This window comes from Gavia stellata, chromosome 27 (genome assembly GCF_030936135.1).
Source record: "Gavia stellata isolate bGavSte3 chromosome 27, bGavSte3.hap2, whole genome shotgun sequence".
In the NCBI taxonomy this organism is placed as follows: Eukaryota; Metazoa; Chordata; class Aves; order Gaviiformes; family Gaviidae; genus Gavia; species Gavia stellata.
In genome coordinates, this window is record NC_082620.1 from 6,719,864 (window position 1) to 6,737,114 (window position 17,251).

Sequence of the window (17,251 nt, forward strand, 5' to 3'; positions counted from 1 at the left end):
TAGTGGATTTAACAATACAATCTCATTTGTCATCAAGTGGAAAATGCTGGGGAAAGGAAATTAAAACTTATCATTCCTAAATGTCCATCTGTAGAACAGAGCTAAATATACGTGGGACTCTCCTAGGAGAGCTTAAAAATGCAAGCTGGTAGGCTTCCCATGGCACTCCATAGAGATAAACTTAATTGCCCCACTTGAATTTTTCTTTCTGATACTTTTCTGTACCATCTAGTACAACAGAAGGCAGATCTCCTCTACCCCAGAGGGGGCTGTGTTTCAGGAAAGAGGAGGGCATTATAATTACAACAAAAACCTAAATAAACATCTAAATAATTGTAGTCTGCAACAAAGGAAACTTTGGAAACATCCAAACTAAATCAGACCAGAATTTCATCTAGTCCAGGATCCTGTCTCCAGCAGCAGACAGAACCAGACACTTCCAAAGAAATTCCAAGAAACTGGAGCTTTTATTATTAAATAATTTGACCACGAAAAAAGCCTACTGTTAACTCCAGCAGGTCTTCATATTGTCCAAAACAGATCCAGATAATTGCTGGTTTGTTTCTAGTGAAAAGTTCTAAAATAATCTTCAGATTATTTAGAACTCTACAAAATTTCACTGCAAACTTCAACTCTGTCATTTATATCAAGTGGGGAAGTTTATGGGTAATTAGATACACACAGTCACTCCCAGTCCAAGTTCCCACACTCATCAGCTGAGCTATGTCAATAACCTGTATGTTCACATGTCCAGTTCAACTGTAACCCTAATGCAAAAACATAGGCTCGTCTTTCCAAGCCTCAGGTATTTGCATAGTCCAATTCCATAACCACCTGCATGCAGCAAAGGCTCCTACTACGCCATGTCCCTAAACTGAAAACCTGCTGCCAGATTCCCAGGCATCACAACAAAGGCAATACAGATCTACAGCAGCTGAGGCACTGGCCGGTTGCTGAGCCAGAAATCTAGTAGAAGAAGGAGCCTTTCCTGTTGTCTCTGTCAGGCCAGGGAGCCAGACGAAAGGCTCAAATCTGACAGCCTTTTGTTCAGCTGCGTCATCAGAGCAGAGTCTGGAAAACCTTTGGCTGGGAGGCAAGAAGCTGCTCCCATTGCGCAGACAGCAAATACAGCACCCTCTCCTTCCCTTGGTTTCTCTCAACCCCAGACAGAACCTTCCAGGCTGCAATTCCAGGTTGCTTTTCCACCTTCCTGCCTCCTAGCTTTGGCACTGCAGAGGTTACTGGCTGTTTCTTGCATGACTTCTGGGATGGATGCAGATTGCTGTGGTTGCTGCTGTCATGAATTGGCTATTTCCTAACTGAAAGAAGCCAAGTTCAGGCTGAACCCACTAAAATCTCCTGAAGAAAACCACCCACTGGAAGGAAAGGGCAACGGCTTCTCTGGGGTTCACAATGAGAGGGGGAAAGGGACACAGGAGGCTGTTCCACAGATCTTGGCCTTTTCCTCACTCTTTAATTCTGCACAGTCTCTAGTCAGCCCTGTCTTCCTAGAGCTTTGCTAGCCCAAAGAGATCCTGGAAGGGCAGCTGTGTCAACACTTTGCCAGGTCAGGAGCTGAATTTTTAACTAGATTCTCCACGGAGGCTGGCCTGACCAGTGTTCCCCAGCCTTTCTCCTTCCTCACTTCCAGAGGTATTTTGGGTATTGATTCTCAAAACAAGAAGCATCCCTTAGCTGCCCACTGCGGCATATACAGCTGTCTACCCTGACCACAAATCCTGTCCAAAGAAAGCAACTTCATCCATGCGAGGGAAAGGAACCTTCTGGCACCAACACAAGTGGTTTTGCTTCCTGGAGCTCTGCACCTGCCATCCTCATCACAGATCAGGCTAGCAGGGAGAAGAAAGGCTCCCGTGTTTCCAGAGTCACCCCTATTTCAGATATGAAATAGATCTATCACCTATTTCAGGTACGAAATGCTGGAGACTCGGGTGGAAAAAAGCCCTGCACAAAGACAGTGCAGGGGTCACAAGATTAATTGGCTTGTGGGAAACAATAATGGGCAAGCCATGCCTGCCAGGAAGTTTCCTCTTCCCAGTCTCTTCCATTTTAACATTTTTGTTTCCCATGGCTGCAGGCTGCACTGAAAGACCTCCCAATAAATCTGAATTGAAGACCACAGTCTAGAAACACTGAGCGTGTATCAGATTGGGAAGAAGGTCTGATGCTAAGAGGTGCCCTGCATCCTTTTATTGCAATTTTGAGAACCATTAACCCTAGGAAGCAGGAGTGGAAGTGGCCACTTCTGCCCCATTTTCACAGCTATAATTATATGTAACGTATTAAAAGGAATGCCAGGATTAATGCTCTGTTGATACAAAGACACAAATTACAGTACAAGGCCTTATGTACAGGATTTGTCAACACTCCATGCTTATTACCAACAACTTCTTTAGAGCTTCTTTAAATACAGGACCTGTAGTACTCTGCCACGATCAAAGGAAAGAAGCAAATATCTACCCATGAGCAGAAGAAGGATAATTCCTAGAACTGAAAAGTAGTAAGGAATGCTACAGCTTGGGAATAAAGAGTGCTAATTGACAGGTACAGTGGAAAAGGTAGCAAGGATCCTGAAAAGCTAAAAACATAAGCAGAAATAGAGCTTTGCATGGAAACAGCAAAAGAGAGAAAGGCAGGTGTACTGCAGTTCAGGGTTAATGTACACTGACACCATTTATCTTCTAGTGGGTATTGCTCAAATAACCCTTGTCAGGCCAGTAGTGTGATCAACCTGTAACACTCAGAGGGATAAATACACACCCGTATTCACTCCCTCTTTCTAAGAAAGGTCTGGTGTGGGTAGGGGGAAGCCCTCAGAGCTGCCTGCTGATGGAAAAGAGCAATGTAGCACAGAACCGTGTCAATTACCAGAGGGTATGCATTTCCCGGGAGGCTCCATTTGGTCGCAAAGCCTTTCTCATTAAAATAAATCTTTCAGCTGCAATGAATCCCATAAGCAAGCCTGCAATAATCCAACTTGCAGCAAGAGCTGTGAACTAAAAGGACAAAACTGAAACCCAACCACAATAACAGGGCTGTCAAGTGAAGCCTGTCATTATTCCAGTGATGTAACAAGCCGGGTACCTCTTACAGATCCAGCATTACAATGTTTGTTCCCCAGCCATAAATGCTAAAGCCCCTGATTTGCCTTCTCTGAAGAGCATATTCAGAATGACAAGTTGAGAGACTGGCCAGATGTTTTTCTGCTTTGTTTTATTTCATTGGAGTCCACTGTGATCATCAGCCTGTGATGCAGTCGTCAAACCAGCAGCTGAGGCAAATACACATGCCTAGTGTAGGAGAATGACAGATCTCTGACACCCTTTATACTAAATATGTATAAAACAGTATCACGGCAACAGTTAGTAATACCCCTGGGACAACCTGTTTCCAGCAAAGAGAAAGGTGAAGTCCACAAAACCACCCCATAGTGGTAGTCACAGCAATGGTCTAAGCTATGCTGTCCAAGCACTCCTGAAGCAAAATGAGAGGGTTGCCCAGGAATGGTAAATGTTATTTGGGGGCTGTCCTTTGCAGGCAATTCCTCAACTTCTTCCTGTCTTGGATCTCCAGCTGGAAAGCTCTACTTCCCTATGTGCCAAAGGCATTGGAGCATAAATTAATTAACGTGAATGTCCAGGTATGCAAGATATTTAGTTAGATGGAATCTTAAGAGGTTTTTGATCTTCTCTTTAATGCACTGAGCTTTGCAGCTTGCCTACCAGAGACTTACATATGCACAACTGAGGAGTTAAACTGCTCTCTTACCGAATCGATTAATATGTGTGCATGTGTGCGTTTGTATGTTCTTCCAGCACTGCTGTCCTCGTAACAGGTCAGAGAGCTCTGTCTGCATCTTTTGCCGTAAGGCGTCTCTACAGCTCAGTGGTTCGTCTAGCATCTTTGGATGCCACTATATTTAAACACCCCCTTTTGTTGGAAAGCAGTCAGCTTCAGATTCCTGGGATTCATCTCAAAACCATTAATAGAAACCAGTTACAAAAACAGAGAAATTGCCCAGGAAACCAACACAGATTTTCTTTTTTTCCAGACTGAAGCCTGAAGATTATTTTTCCAAGATAAAAATGCATTTTGGCAATTTTTACACAACATGAAATCCAAAAAGCTGGGTTCAGTGTGGGGAGAAAAGCTGAATGTACCCAAAAATCAGAGGCAGATACTTAGCAGTTATAAATCAGCAAGCTTATACTAACTACCATGGACTTATGTCAGTTTATACCCGCTACGAATCTTCCTCATAAAACCTTGTGTTCCACAAATACCCATCAGATCATTAATCCTACTGCTAGAGAGCTTTAGGTAATGGTGAAATTTGGTTACCCTTTTCATTAAAAGAAAAGAAGATGCAGTCTCCTTCTCTTCATCTTTTCTTTTCTGTAGATCCCACATAGCTGTGCTTCACCAGATGTTTTTTCAGATTCGCCTATTCATGCAATGTATCATGCCATTCATAACCTGTTAAAATCACTGTCAAAACCCTGTAAATAATAAATATTTTTGATAGTAAAAACAGTTCTTTTGAATAAGCATCAAATTCCATGTTGTTCCAAATAAGCACCTGAATCAGTTAGCTAAGTCTTAAGTTGGCTAAATCCCAATAGTTCAATAAATATTCTCACTGAGGTGATTGTTTTGTTCTTTTTTTTAATGGTGTTTAACTTAAGCACAACCTCCTCAATCTCAGCAGGCAGACTTTGTCTAGGGTACCTGATCAAGGGAACACTTGAGTACTAGCCTCTATCTCCTCTATTACCTTCTTTTGAACTCATTTTTAGTTCACAGATCTTAATCGGGGTTTAAATCTACAGTCCCCTGCACTATAGCAGTGCCTCCTATTACAGCTAAAGGAGTAGTTCCATTAGATGACAGTAATGATGATCTTATATCTAGGCCAGCCACAGAAACAGAATTACACACATGTAGCCAGCATTTTCTCAGATACCAAGTATCAAAATTATTATTATATTTCATGATATCCATAGGCACCAACCATTATCAGGATCTCTTTGTGATAGAGAAGGTACGTACAGAACCAAATTCGTCATCCTAAAAAAACACCGACCAATGGGAAAACAACAAGCAGCAAGCAAATCAGGAATGGAACTAGAGACACAAAGAAGCACCTCACTGGCATCCACAAAGCAGGTGTAAATTATAGTCTTCTCTTAAGTTTAGTATCTTTGGCATAAACCAAAGCATGTGAAAAGGGAAATCTGGAAAAATCAGATCTCTATAAAAATAATTTAGTTTTAGTTGAAAAGAAAATAAATTTTAAGTAGCTTGCCATGATTGTTTCAATTAAAATGTCTTTACAAATAGACAACCTAAAAACACATTATATGGTTTTTTCCTGGTCCCTCATTCATGTTTGCAAAGGTCTTTTTATTGGTTGTATCACACTTGTGTTTATTTGTTCCACATAGGCAGGCTTTATATACAGCACAGGCAGCTTCTCGTAGGAAAAGTTCGTAGTCTAAACAGACAGGAGCAGGAGGGAGACATACAACACAAAAGGAAATGACTCACCCAAATTCACACAGCACATCAGTGGCAGAATTAGGAATACAGCCCCGACCAGCTGCACGTCAGCCTAGCAGTGCCTTACTCCCTAGACTGTGCTGCCTCTGTCCTCCCAGGGAGCCTAGAAAGCCCTGGCACTATGTGAACCCCACTGTGCACGTAAGACTGACAGGGAAGCAGACTGAAGGGCAGAGTTAGACAAAATCTCCTTCCTGTCTTCCAGCTCTGGAAAGCTTCAGTGATACATGGAACTCAGACATAATTTGGACAGAACCCTGATTTTTAGCTTTACATGGCCTGTTGCATCCCTCTTGCCTCTCAAGATTTTTCCAGTATTCTGATTCCCTAGGGCAAACAAGAGTCATTACTACCTGCTGCTTCTTTTCAGGAGACCGCAGTGAAATTGTATTTTTAAAATTTTGTTTAAAGTATTAAGTACTTATCTCCTAGTCTATTCTGAGAGCCAGTAATGTCTTCAACACAGAGAATTAAAAAAAAAAAAAAACCAGGTATGAGCTCGAAATCACTACATGAACCATGAAGTTCCTGAGGGGATGGAAAAACATGCAAATGTGAATTGGAGTTACCATCAAGCATAACTTCAGGAGTTGGCTCTATTCGTGTATATGCATCTGTTAATCTTCCTCTAAGGTTCACAGTAGCAGCCAGCAACTGTGTGTTGCTAGGAAGCAGGGGGATTTTTTTCAGGGCTCCTGACAAGCTACCACTTGCAACTTGAGTGCCCCCAAAACCTCTAGCTCTATACAGACAAATGATCCCCCCAAATTAACTCTGAATATCAAATGCCTGAGACAGAAGGGTATCCAACCTATGACATGGGACTGACTCACTCCCGTGGGAGCTGCGGTTCTCAGCTTTTTCAAATCCACACTGAAACCACCAGGCTCCTCTCTAGGGGACAGATACCTAGTACTGGTCCAACTTGGCAGATGGCAGACAGCACAGAGATTCAGGAGGAAATGATTGAGGGATCAAATCACCCCTTTGAACATTTACTTAGCCAGTGTGTTTGTCTTAAGAAATGCAAGAGATGGCAGCAGCTCAGAACTGACATTCCACCTGGCCGTTATTCATCCACTTTCTAAAAGGCACCAGACAGGCAGATGTGGGTCCCATCTTTCCGTTCAGCAGCACTCCTCTGTAAAGAAGAGGTCTGTGCTTTCCACACTTTTTCATTCCAGATCTCAAGGCAGTTTACATGGAAGTTGTTAATCCTACATGAGGAAGGTAGGTTCTGAGGAAGAGAGAGGAGAAGTAACTGGACCATGGACCACTGAAGAACTGTGTCCAGAAATCCTGCATCATTGTCCAGTACTCCTATTCACGCACATGTCCCGCAGGCTGACCACACCATAGTCCTGGCTGACCACAAACACAGCACAACCAGAATCTCACTGCCTGTGGCGAGAATGGAAGGAGAGAGACATACCAGCAGTCTCTGGCTGTACTGCCAAAACTTTATGACAGGACACTCATCAACATGAGCTGGCAGTGTTACAGAAGTTACAGCGTTTTCAGGCCCTGACTGCAAGATACACCACCAAGAAGCCCTGTGCTTCTGCTCTCCTTTATCACAGACAAGAAGAACAAACATCCAGGTCTGAACCTAGAAGCACTCTGAAGGGGGAAGGAGGATGAGGAAGACTCACATATACTTCAACAGGCTTTGATGCCATAATTATTGCCTAACTCCCTATTTCTGCTTGCCTTTCTCACAAGTCACCTGCTAAGCTCCTGTGCCAGAACAAAATTGAAAGCAGTGATCACCCACTAACAGCACTGATTCAGTGCTAATGGAGAGGACTAAACAGAAAGCCTTTTCCAGAGCAGTTCTGTAGCCATCTCACATGCAGGCAGCAGTAGGTCAGGTTTCTCTAACATGGGAAAAGCTTAAGCCACAAGCACGCAGCACTGTTTATTTCTGTGAAGAACCAAGAAGTTCTGAGAGCACTCTGTGAGCAGACACATTTAGCTGAGAGATGCCATTCTGTGTCCCCTTTCTGACCATCAGCATTGTGCCTCAAACCACATCTTTCGGTCTCTCTGTACATGGGAACAGTGTTCTGGTACTACGAGCTTTTGAAGGGAAACGCCATTCCTCACACTAATTGCAGCCCATCTGTTGCACCCGCCTAAAATAATTAAGCAGTGGGATTCCAGGCACAGCATCTTATTTTGAGATCAGAAATGACTGGGGAAGAGTGGAAAAATTAATAGGTTGGCTCTGAAAAGGGTGCTCAAAGGTTGCCTCCCAGAGAGTTTTATTATTTACCTCAGGTTTGCAGGCCATTTCATTTAAAATAAAAAATACTTTGGCTGAAAGGAGGTTGCTTCCCATAATGCAGTATAACCCTGCTGCCAAATTTAGACACACAAACATGGAGCCCGGCCAACTTTTAAGGGCAATCTATGCAAATTGTGTATTTGCTCTAGATGAGGCCAAGAGGACTCTGGCAACCATAACTTCAGCTAAAGAAAACAGGGTGCTGCTTGCTTTGCCTCCTTTACAAATCAGGTGTTTGATTTCTGCATACAAACCTACTTGCTTGAACCAGCATTGCTCCTTCTATCCAGAGCTCCGAGTACTATACTACAGTATTAAATCTAACTTTCTACCACCCTTTTGAGAAGAAAAGGATCTTCATCCCCTTTAAGAAAGAGAGGAAAATGAGAAACAAAATTTTTTAGTGTCTTGCCAAACATCACAGTGGAAACATGTCAGAGCTCAGAAGCTCCTGGCTCCTCATTTCTTATTTTATCTTAAGTAACACAATAATCCCAGTTAAACTAGTGGTATAATATGGAACTTTTCAGTGTTCTCAAGTCTCTGAGGATTTCTTACTCTAATAAGCATCATGACTATCCCTTTCTTCCATGAAATCAGCCAATAGCTGAGGTGCTTTTTTACCTGCTCATTAACATAAACACTAACCGAAAGTAGCCAGCCATCAGTGAAGAAATTAACAGTATTCTGAAGTTAGTGCATCCTCTGAAAAGTGCAATTTATGAAAAATGGTTGGAAAGCACGCAACTCTGCCTGATTTTTCTTCCAAAACTGCCCGCTCTCCAAGTGGCCCTTGAGGAGTTATGGAAGAGTGAAACACCCCAGCATGATGATTCTAGCAAAATTACCTTCAACAGACAGGTCCAGAGGGAATGGTTTACCCGAAGAAAATACAGACTCCGTAAACTTATAGAAACTTGCCTCTTTACAGTCACAGATAATGAGGTGCTCCTGACAGAACCACAGCAGAGAAGGCTACTCTTTTGGTACTTCTTGGCTCCATAAAATAATGTGGTACTTGAATAAGAGAGTAGAGGGGTGAGCGTCTCAGTTACTGTGCAGAGCAGCAAGCAAAAGCATCCCTCCAAAGCACACTAAGCCAGTATTAGCAGTTACCACTTTCTAGTGAAACTGAAGGAACATTTCCATAGTGCTTTCACCCAAAATGCCAAAGCACTTTTCAAAATTATCACATTCACCCATGACAAAAATGTAGCCATTCTGGAGCCGAACATGGCAGGTGCTTCTCAAAACAAAACCCACTATATAATAGTTTAGGACAGAGGAAAGAAAGGATATAAACCTGGAGACCCCACCCCACACACCCCTTCTAACCTAACCTGATATTGTGAAATCAGCAATTACTCCCAAAGACTCAAGCACCTAATTCTACCCTGTAGTACAAGTCACAGCTTCCATCATTGCATGAGTTCCTTTCTGATTCATGACACAGCTGATACTTGCAGGTGAAAAAAAAAAGTGCAGTTTTCAAGAACATTGCTAGAGGTCTCTTGAACACCAAAGGCAAAAGGGAAAAAGCTTCTCACATCAAACATACCACACCCCTTCAGTGCAGCTTACAGCACCCTGAGACACACTGACGCTGAGCTGCATTAAGGAAAAGAAATGATCGCTCAGTAGGATCCAGCCAAAGTTATGAGCATATCTAAGCTGATTCTGACCTACTCCAGACTGGAAGACACAGCAAACAAACTGGCTTTCCCCTTGCTGGTTTTAGGCTTTTTGCAATAGCCATTTAGAATGGAAGAGGACAATTTCCCCTTGGCTCAACAGAGCAGATCTCATTCCCCTCTCCAAGCATATATACCTGAAAGCTGAGTGCTAACGTTAGTTAATTCCCAGGCAGGCGCACAACAGAAAGCTTTGCCTGAAGCTGATTTGTACCAGTGCCCAGTTTATGGCATACCTGCTTTGTACTGCTCTCTCCCAGTCCAGCTTCTCACAGCTGTGCAGAGGCATGGAACATGTCATCCCCCCTCAAAAGCCCGTGTATGCTCAGGTAACAGAAACCATCGCAAGAAGGGAAAAAAAAAAAAACCACAAGAAAACCAGTAAAGCTCATTTAGAGTTCCTACTCTGAGCTGGGGAGCAGCCCCATGACACCAAATGTGGTAATGCATATTCCTCCATCAGTACAAATGTGGAAATGTTCGAGTTACTTTAACCTAGCAGCCCTACTCCAGAAGTAGCTGTCCCTACACTGCAAGCTACTTATGTGTATTTTTATTTGCTCTCCCTTTCGCTCCCCAGCTCCATTTTATAATTAGAAATCACTCAAGGAGAAGGTGTTTCACCCAAGGCACAGATATCAAGATTGTTCTTTTCTGCTCATTTTCTTCTCACAGTCCCAGGTTTTTGCATAAATTACTTGTGAGAGAAAGCCTTTCCTGCCTTTCCGAGAGCTACAACCCTCTTCCCTTTCCCAAGGGATGGAAGATGTTATCAGAAAGCAGGACACATTTAGCTCTGTCCTACCTTCTGATGGGCCTACAGCAGTTCTCGCAGATGGCAGGATGTCAATACTAATACAAGCCATTCTCCCACATCACAAAGACAGTAAAATTAGGCACAGAGAGTTCTCTGGAGGATGCCCATTCAGACCTAGGGAAAGCAACAGAAAAGATCATATGTGGCAGCATCTTCTGGGCAGTAACTGAAACAATATGAATGGTCAGGGAAGCCAAATCAAGGCCTAAGCCAAGCCTGGGTGACCAGTCACAGATTCTGCCTTCAGGATGTACCTGCTGATTCTGCTGCTGAACAGACTCCAGCTGGCTGTTCCATAATGAACTAGCTGCCTCAGTGCTGACAGCAGCAAAAACCCTTTGTCAGTAGAGGAAACAGCTCTGACTCAAAAGCACTCAGGGAACAGAGCTGGTGAGTAACGTGGTGCTGTTTACACATAGTCACATTGCTGACTATAACTTGTCATTTCTTCTACCTTTTTTTTTTTCATTGGCACATTCTTCCATGACTGCTTATTCTTCAAGTTTAACCAATTCCTCACTGGCTGATGATAAAGCTCAGCCAGAAGCATCCTGCCATGAATTGTTAATTCCCTTAAAACAAACCTGACAAATTCCAAGCTATTAGGTTTTTACCTGATGTGCTGACTCCTTGCTCAGAACTTCACATCCTTGTCTTAACACCAATCACTTTGCAAGTGGTTACGGGACTCTGAAGTGCCTGCAGATGCTGAGAGGCTCCGGGACTGTTTTCTCCAGACCTAGACGTACCAAAGGCAATGACATTCCCTCAGCACAAGGCCTGCCTGATCAGCACCAAGTCTTGTCTATTGAACAAGTGAAAAACCTCATTTTTGACCAATATTTCATCTTAATCTTCTACTTCAAACAAAATTTTAGCCACATTTCCTAAGGAAACAAGGCACATGCAGTTACATGATCCCCCTGTCCATTCAACCTCCTCCTTCTTCCCATTATTTTGAAACAAAATAGCCAATTTCAGCTACATCTGAGAGTTGGGGACAATTCTCATAGTCTTATAGTTCTTACAAGTTTTTTAACTAGCGTAACAGAGGAAAGATGCATTAGTGCCCATGCAGTGAGCAAGACTAAAAAATCCAGTCTTATTTCAGGGAATTGACACAAGAGTGACGTTATCAGATGGTCATCTTAAATTCTCTGACTCACAGAACTCCTTGTTTCAGTTTTGTGCTGCTGTCTTATAGGGAAAGGCAAGTAAGCATGGATACCTCCCAGGGAAAGCCAGCACACTCTACTTGCTTAAAGCTAGCTCAGTTGTCTACAAGAGCTACAGTTACTGATTTTCATTATTTTTTTTTAAATTTAAAAATCAATAGGAAAAGCAAAACCCACTTTTCAAAACCATTTCAGTTCTGCAAATGCAACGCTCCAGGTTAAGTACAGAGTGCTGTTATTTTTGGAGAGTAACTGAGCAGGCTTAGCCCAAGCGAACCCAAACCAGGATGTTTTCACAGTCGGAACAGAAATGCCAACAGCAGAACAGCATGAATGGTGAAAAGAAAAGATGTAATTTTAGTTATCCACAGGTGCTGTTTGCAAGATCAGTAAGATCACTTCAGTCAGATTTTCAGCTAGTGTAAACAAGCATGGTTTATTAACTTTGGAATACACGGACTAGGGTTCACACCCACTGAAGTAGAGCTGGCTTCGTATTTTGAGAAAGACCAAGTCAGAGCTACTGAAGCCAATGTACATACACCAACTTATCCTAGGCAACATTTTGATAGTTTTTAATATGGAAGTGTCCCATTTAATATGGGTATTAGCTCACCAGAGTAAAGGTACATGTTGTTTCTGCTCAGGAATTATTGGGCAATGGTAGTCAGGTAACAGAAGGAGCAAGGTCCTATTAACCCCCTGAAAGGTGTGTTTTGTACACCAGATGCTCCTAAACATTCCCTGACATGGGCTAACATGTACGCCTTCTAAGACTTGTCTTGAGTTTACTAACAGAAGAAAAAGCAACAGTTCCCCCAATACAGACATAAAAAGAACCTGGGCTTCCAGAACCAGAGCTACGGTATGCAGAGAAATCCTTCTGCAGCAAAGGAGAAGGCATCACCACTGCCCTCTCCCTCTGATGTAAAGGAAAAAAAAACAAAACCAAAACAAAAAACCCCACCCAAACCCCAACAAACCAAAACACAAAAACCAACAAACAAACAACACCCCCACACAAAAAAAAAAAAGAAAAAAACAACCTACCACAAAAAAACACACTCCAAAAAACCAGGTTCTTAGGCACACTATCTACCAGGAGCCAGCAACATGAAGAGTATCTCTCTTTACATTTGCTGCTACAGTTATGCCCAGCCAGGTTTACTGAGCATCCTACGGCCTGTCCTCAGCACTTCAACGCACACATGCCTGCTCCCGTGAAATCATAGTTGAAAACACCATGAACAAACTCTTTCAGTTCAGACCCTTTCAAGGTGACAGTCCATCAGCCTCACAAATTCTGACTGTCTGGGTAATAACAACATAATTTTTTTTCCAGGCTCCCCATGGTTTAGGATTTAAGGATACCCAAACCTTTTGCATGCCTCCAAACAGTCTCCATTCAGATCAGTGTTTTCCTTTGATGTAAAGTCTTCGGTCCCATTACAAGCTGTGCAGCTCCTGGTTTGAATCAGCTTCAGGTCTGGTCTCATGAGCAGGAGCTGGAGAAGCCATCATTACATTCCACTCCATTTCCTCTCCACATGACTCCTTCCTGGACAGCCAGCAAACTGTCCTTCTGCCTGTGCCAAGGACAGCATGGAGATGGCATCCATGGGCTCAGACTCATTGTCTGCATGACCTCAGGGCTGCTTTAACAGATAGCAGACTATCCAACATGCTTTGTAGGGTAAGCGCAAGATTTCCAAGGAAAGGAACGTCTTGTATTGACTGCTGGACTTTCCCTTTTCCTATGACAAAGTCGAAGTTGAATAGAATTAATTTGAAGTGAGCCAAAACTAGAGCAGACCAAGAAGCCTGTTCCTGCGGAGAACTGGAGCAAATGGCTGCCATATAGAGCTAAAATCTCTTCCATAGACTCCAGACCATCACAGGTGCTGTAATTAACTGCTGTTTGTGCATGAAGAGGTTAAGCCAAATTGCTGAGCTGCTGCAATTTACACACACTTTAAATATTTCTACTTTCCACCCATTTGAGGTTCAATCCGTATTACCAAAGGACCTTTTTGGCTTCCTCCTTTGCACCGAAATAGGATTGACATCTCAGTGTGGTTGCTATCTTTATAAAAAAGGTAATTGAAATAAATTTTCTACTTCCCATCACTATCACAGATCTCCTGCTTCAGCATTATTTCTAGGAATCTCTTACCATTCCCAACACCTCATCTCTACCACTGTGGACCACTAAGCAATTGTCTAGCTACACAAAGTACTGGCTGTTGATCCAGGCTTTTCCACCCCTGTGCCAAGCAAACCTACCTTGGAATGTGTTAGACAACACAACAGATGAGGAAAAGCTGCAGCAAGCAGGTCTTTTGCTCTGCTCCCTTTCCCGTATACAATCAGGCCTGATTCTCTGCTGTCCAAGTGAGTGCAATTCCAGCACATACAGAAGACCAAGTATGGTTGGATGCAAATCTCACCATTCACCCTTTGTAAGTTATATTGGATTCATTTGTGTGGATGAAAGAATTGTTATTTTATGTCCAGAAGCCTCTAAAAAAACATCAAGAATCCATACCATTGCAATTGAACAACACATTTTCTAGAGAAGGCTCCTGAAAAAGCATTTAATTCCTACCCTAGTAAGAAATATTGCTATCCAGGTCAAGGAAACAACTAAAATCTCAAGTTTGCCAGCAACCATTATTTGCTAGCATTAGAAAGAAACTGTGTTTCTGCTTCATCTATGTCAGAAGCCCACTACCATCATGTTGCTGGGTTTTGACCTTTCTGAAAGGGAGAACACCCTCCGAGTTTGCAATGTGATGCTTTGGCTAAGAGAAACAAAATTCAGGACTTTCATCCCTTCTGAGTCAGCTGACGCCCTAATTTAGAGCCAACTCATTTCAGCACAAACCTGATGGCTGTGATAAAACTACCAAACTTGGTGTTCTGTTCAGCTACCTGAGCTTGCTGTCTCTATGAAGTGCATGCAATTCAAGAACTAGGGATACAAGCATGAGTGTAATTGGTTTTATATTCTGATTTTGAAGGACCTTTCCAGACCGATGACTGTCAGGCAGTTTCAACCATAAAAATCACCATCCCTGCTGGATATCTCCAGTCTCTGTAATACAAAGCATGAATTCTTCTAGCAACCTCCTGCTGACTTTCAACCATTTCCTCTCAGAGCAGCAGAATAAGATGAAGGAGAGATCTTCAAGTGTTAAATATTTTGAGAATTATAAATGTCAAACCTTTCCTGTTTGCAGCCCTTTTTTTTTTTCACCACACCACAGCTACATATGCACATACACATTTACTAAATGTGTAGGTACATTGGTACACACATATTTTTGAGAGGAACAGCAACTCCTAACAAAGCTTTGCAAAGAGTATATTATGTACTCATGCTCCCCCTACAGAAAAATACGTGCAGCTTTCGTCTATCTGATTCTCCCTGTTTAGCAAAGCGAAAGAAAGTTTAAAACTGCATCTTGTGGTCAAGAGACTTAGAGCAAGTTGATACAACCCTAGTATAAGTTATCTGGTTAGTGCCATGTAAGACAGTCTTCGCAGTATCTGGCACAAATTAAATACAAATCCTGAGACATGCTTTGAGGTGCTTCAGTAAAAAGGAATATAGCATTTATATGACTAAGACTGGCAGTAACTGCCACGGATGGTTTACAAACACTTTCGTAAATTACACAGTAGTTCCAGACTTCTATACATGGTTGCGTAATTATGTCTAATAGATGTAAAAGTAATGACTACTCTTGGCAGACTACAATTTGCACTACTACTTAGAGAGCATACCACTTAATAAGCCACTTTACTTCGTGGAGACTTGCAATTCACCACACAAGTACCCTAATATAAACACAATCATTACCATAGTACAAGAGTTCACTTGCACTGCAACATCACAAGGTACTGAATGGTTATGCTTTGCAATTCCCACTATTTCAATAATTCTCTTTTCTAGTTACTATCCCAATGTAAAAACAAGTTAGAGAGCAAGGTGGTGGTGCTGATCCAGGAGAATGGCATACAAAGTTCTCTGCCCACATAAACCCAGCCAACATGAGTACAATGGACAAGTTTGTGATCTACAGCCCCATCACGATGCTCTCCAAGAGCAACAGAGGTTTTTCGTCAACCCAGAGAGAGATAAGACCAACCTAAGCCTTAGTGGATAAAAATGGGTAACAGACCCTTGGGCAGTTTGTAGATTTAGAGACTACAACAGAGATGCAAGTTACAGGATTAAGAAAGACAAAAAGAAAATCAAGGAAGAATAAACCTCAAAACTGGAATCAGAAGTACAGCGCTCATGAGCAGGGCATGCTACTGCTGTCTATAAAGTCATTTGATCCATGTAATTCCAAAGGCATCCAACTCTTGAGCAGCCAGCAATCTCCTGGAAATGTGCAAACTAATTACCATTTTTCCCTAGACAGGAAAACAGCAAGCTTGGACTAAGAGTCAGTAAGAGAAGCTGTAGGACTGACAGAGAACAACAATGCTGGCATAAAGGCTCTTAAAACAAATGCAACTGAGGGAAAAAAAGACATGGACCTGACTTCAAAGGTGCTAATCATCTCAGGCCCCAGCCTTTCATCTATGCATCTTTGTGCAGGGAATGCGTATTGGTATTTTAGAAACATCTAGATGCATTCTGCATATTTAACAAACCTGTAAGCCAGAATCAACACTCAATCTTCTCTTGCTTGGTGAGTTTCTAAGGCTCACGGCTAGACATCCTCCTCTTCATTGAAATCCTGACAACAGTCTGAATGAAAGAGTCCTACTGGTCTTGGCTAAAAGCAACTGCTGCCTATTTAAAGCACGAAAAGGACAGAACATATTTTTAAATTTTTTGATTAAAGCTGCCTACTGTTAACATATGGTTTGGAAAAAAGAACTATAAAAACGTGCTAACCACGTTTCTACAGGACTTCACTTCTCAGAATGCCAACAGTTCTCTAGCAAAATTAATCGATTTTTACATGTGGGTGTACCCTTTCCTTAAAATACCAACATAAAAATCCAACTAGCTTCTACATTAATGGCTAACGAGTTTCAGAGGCTTTGAATTTACTGCCATCTAGTGATGCAAAGAGCAGAGCGCCGTACACAGAACCTCCGACATGTTCACTGTGTGCCAGGAGTCACCTGTCCTTCCTGCAGCGAGATTCAACTGTACCTTGTAGCAACGAGTTCCTCAGATTATTTTTTTTTTTTCCCTTTCAGCTTAGTCAAGTGTCCTGCTCCTAGCAGATAAAAGGGAATGCATTTTCAGGGTCGCTTCCCTGTATGCTGCAGAATGATGAGCCTAAGGGAGCTCGCTCTTTTTCCCTATAGTAAGACTACAAAAGAATGCAATGTTGAAAAGAACTTTTCACAATGCTTGTGTCTTACATCCAATCAGAAGAATTCTTTCACTTATCCCATCTCCCACAACCAATTGTTCTTATAGTACATTGTTCAGTCTAATCTTAAATAGCAACTTCAGAAATTCAGCTGCAGCCTAAGACACCTTTGCTCAGACATACGGTTGGGGGCAGCAAGACTGTACACAGCAGTGCCAAGTCACTATACAAGGGCTCATACCATTCTTTTGAGGAGGAAAAGCATATTGCTGTCAGGTTTGCCCTTGGAAAACTGCTCACCAGGATTGAAAGTTTCCTCCTACTAATTTCATCACACTCAGAAATAAGGTTAAAAGTAA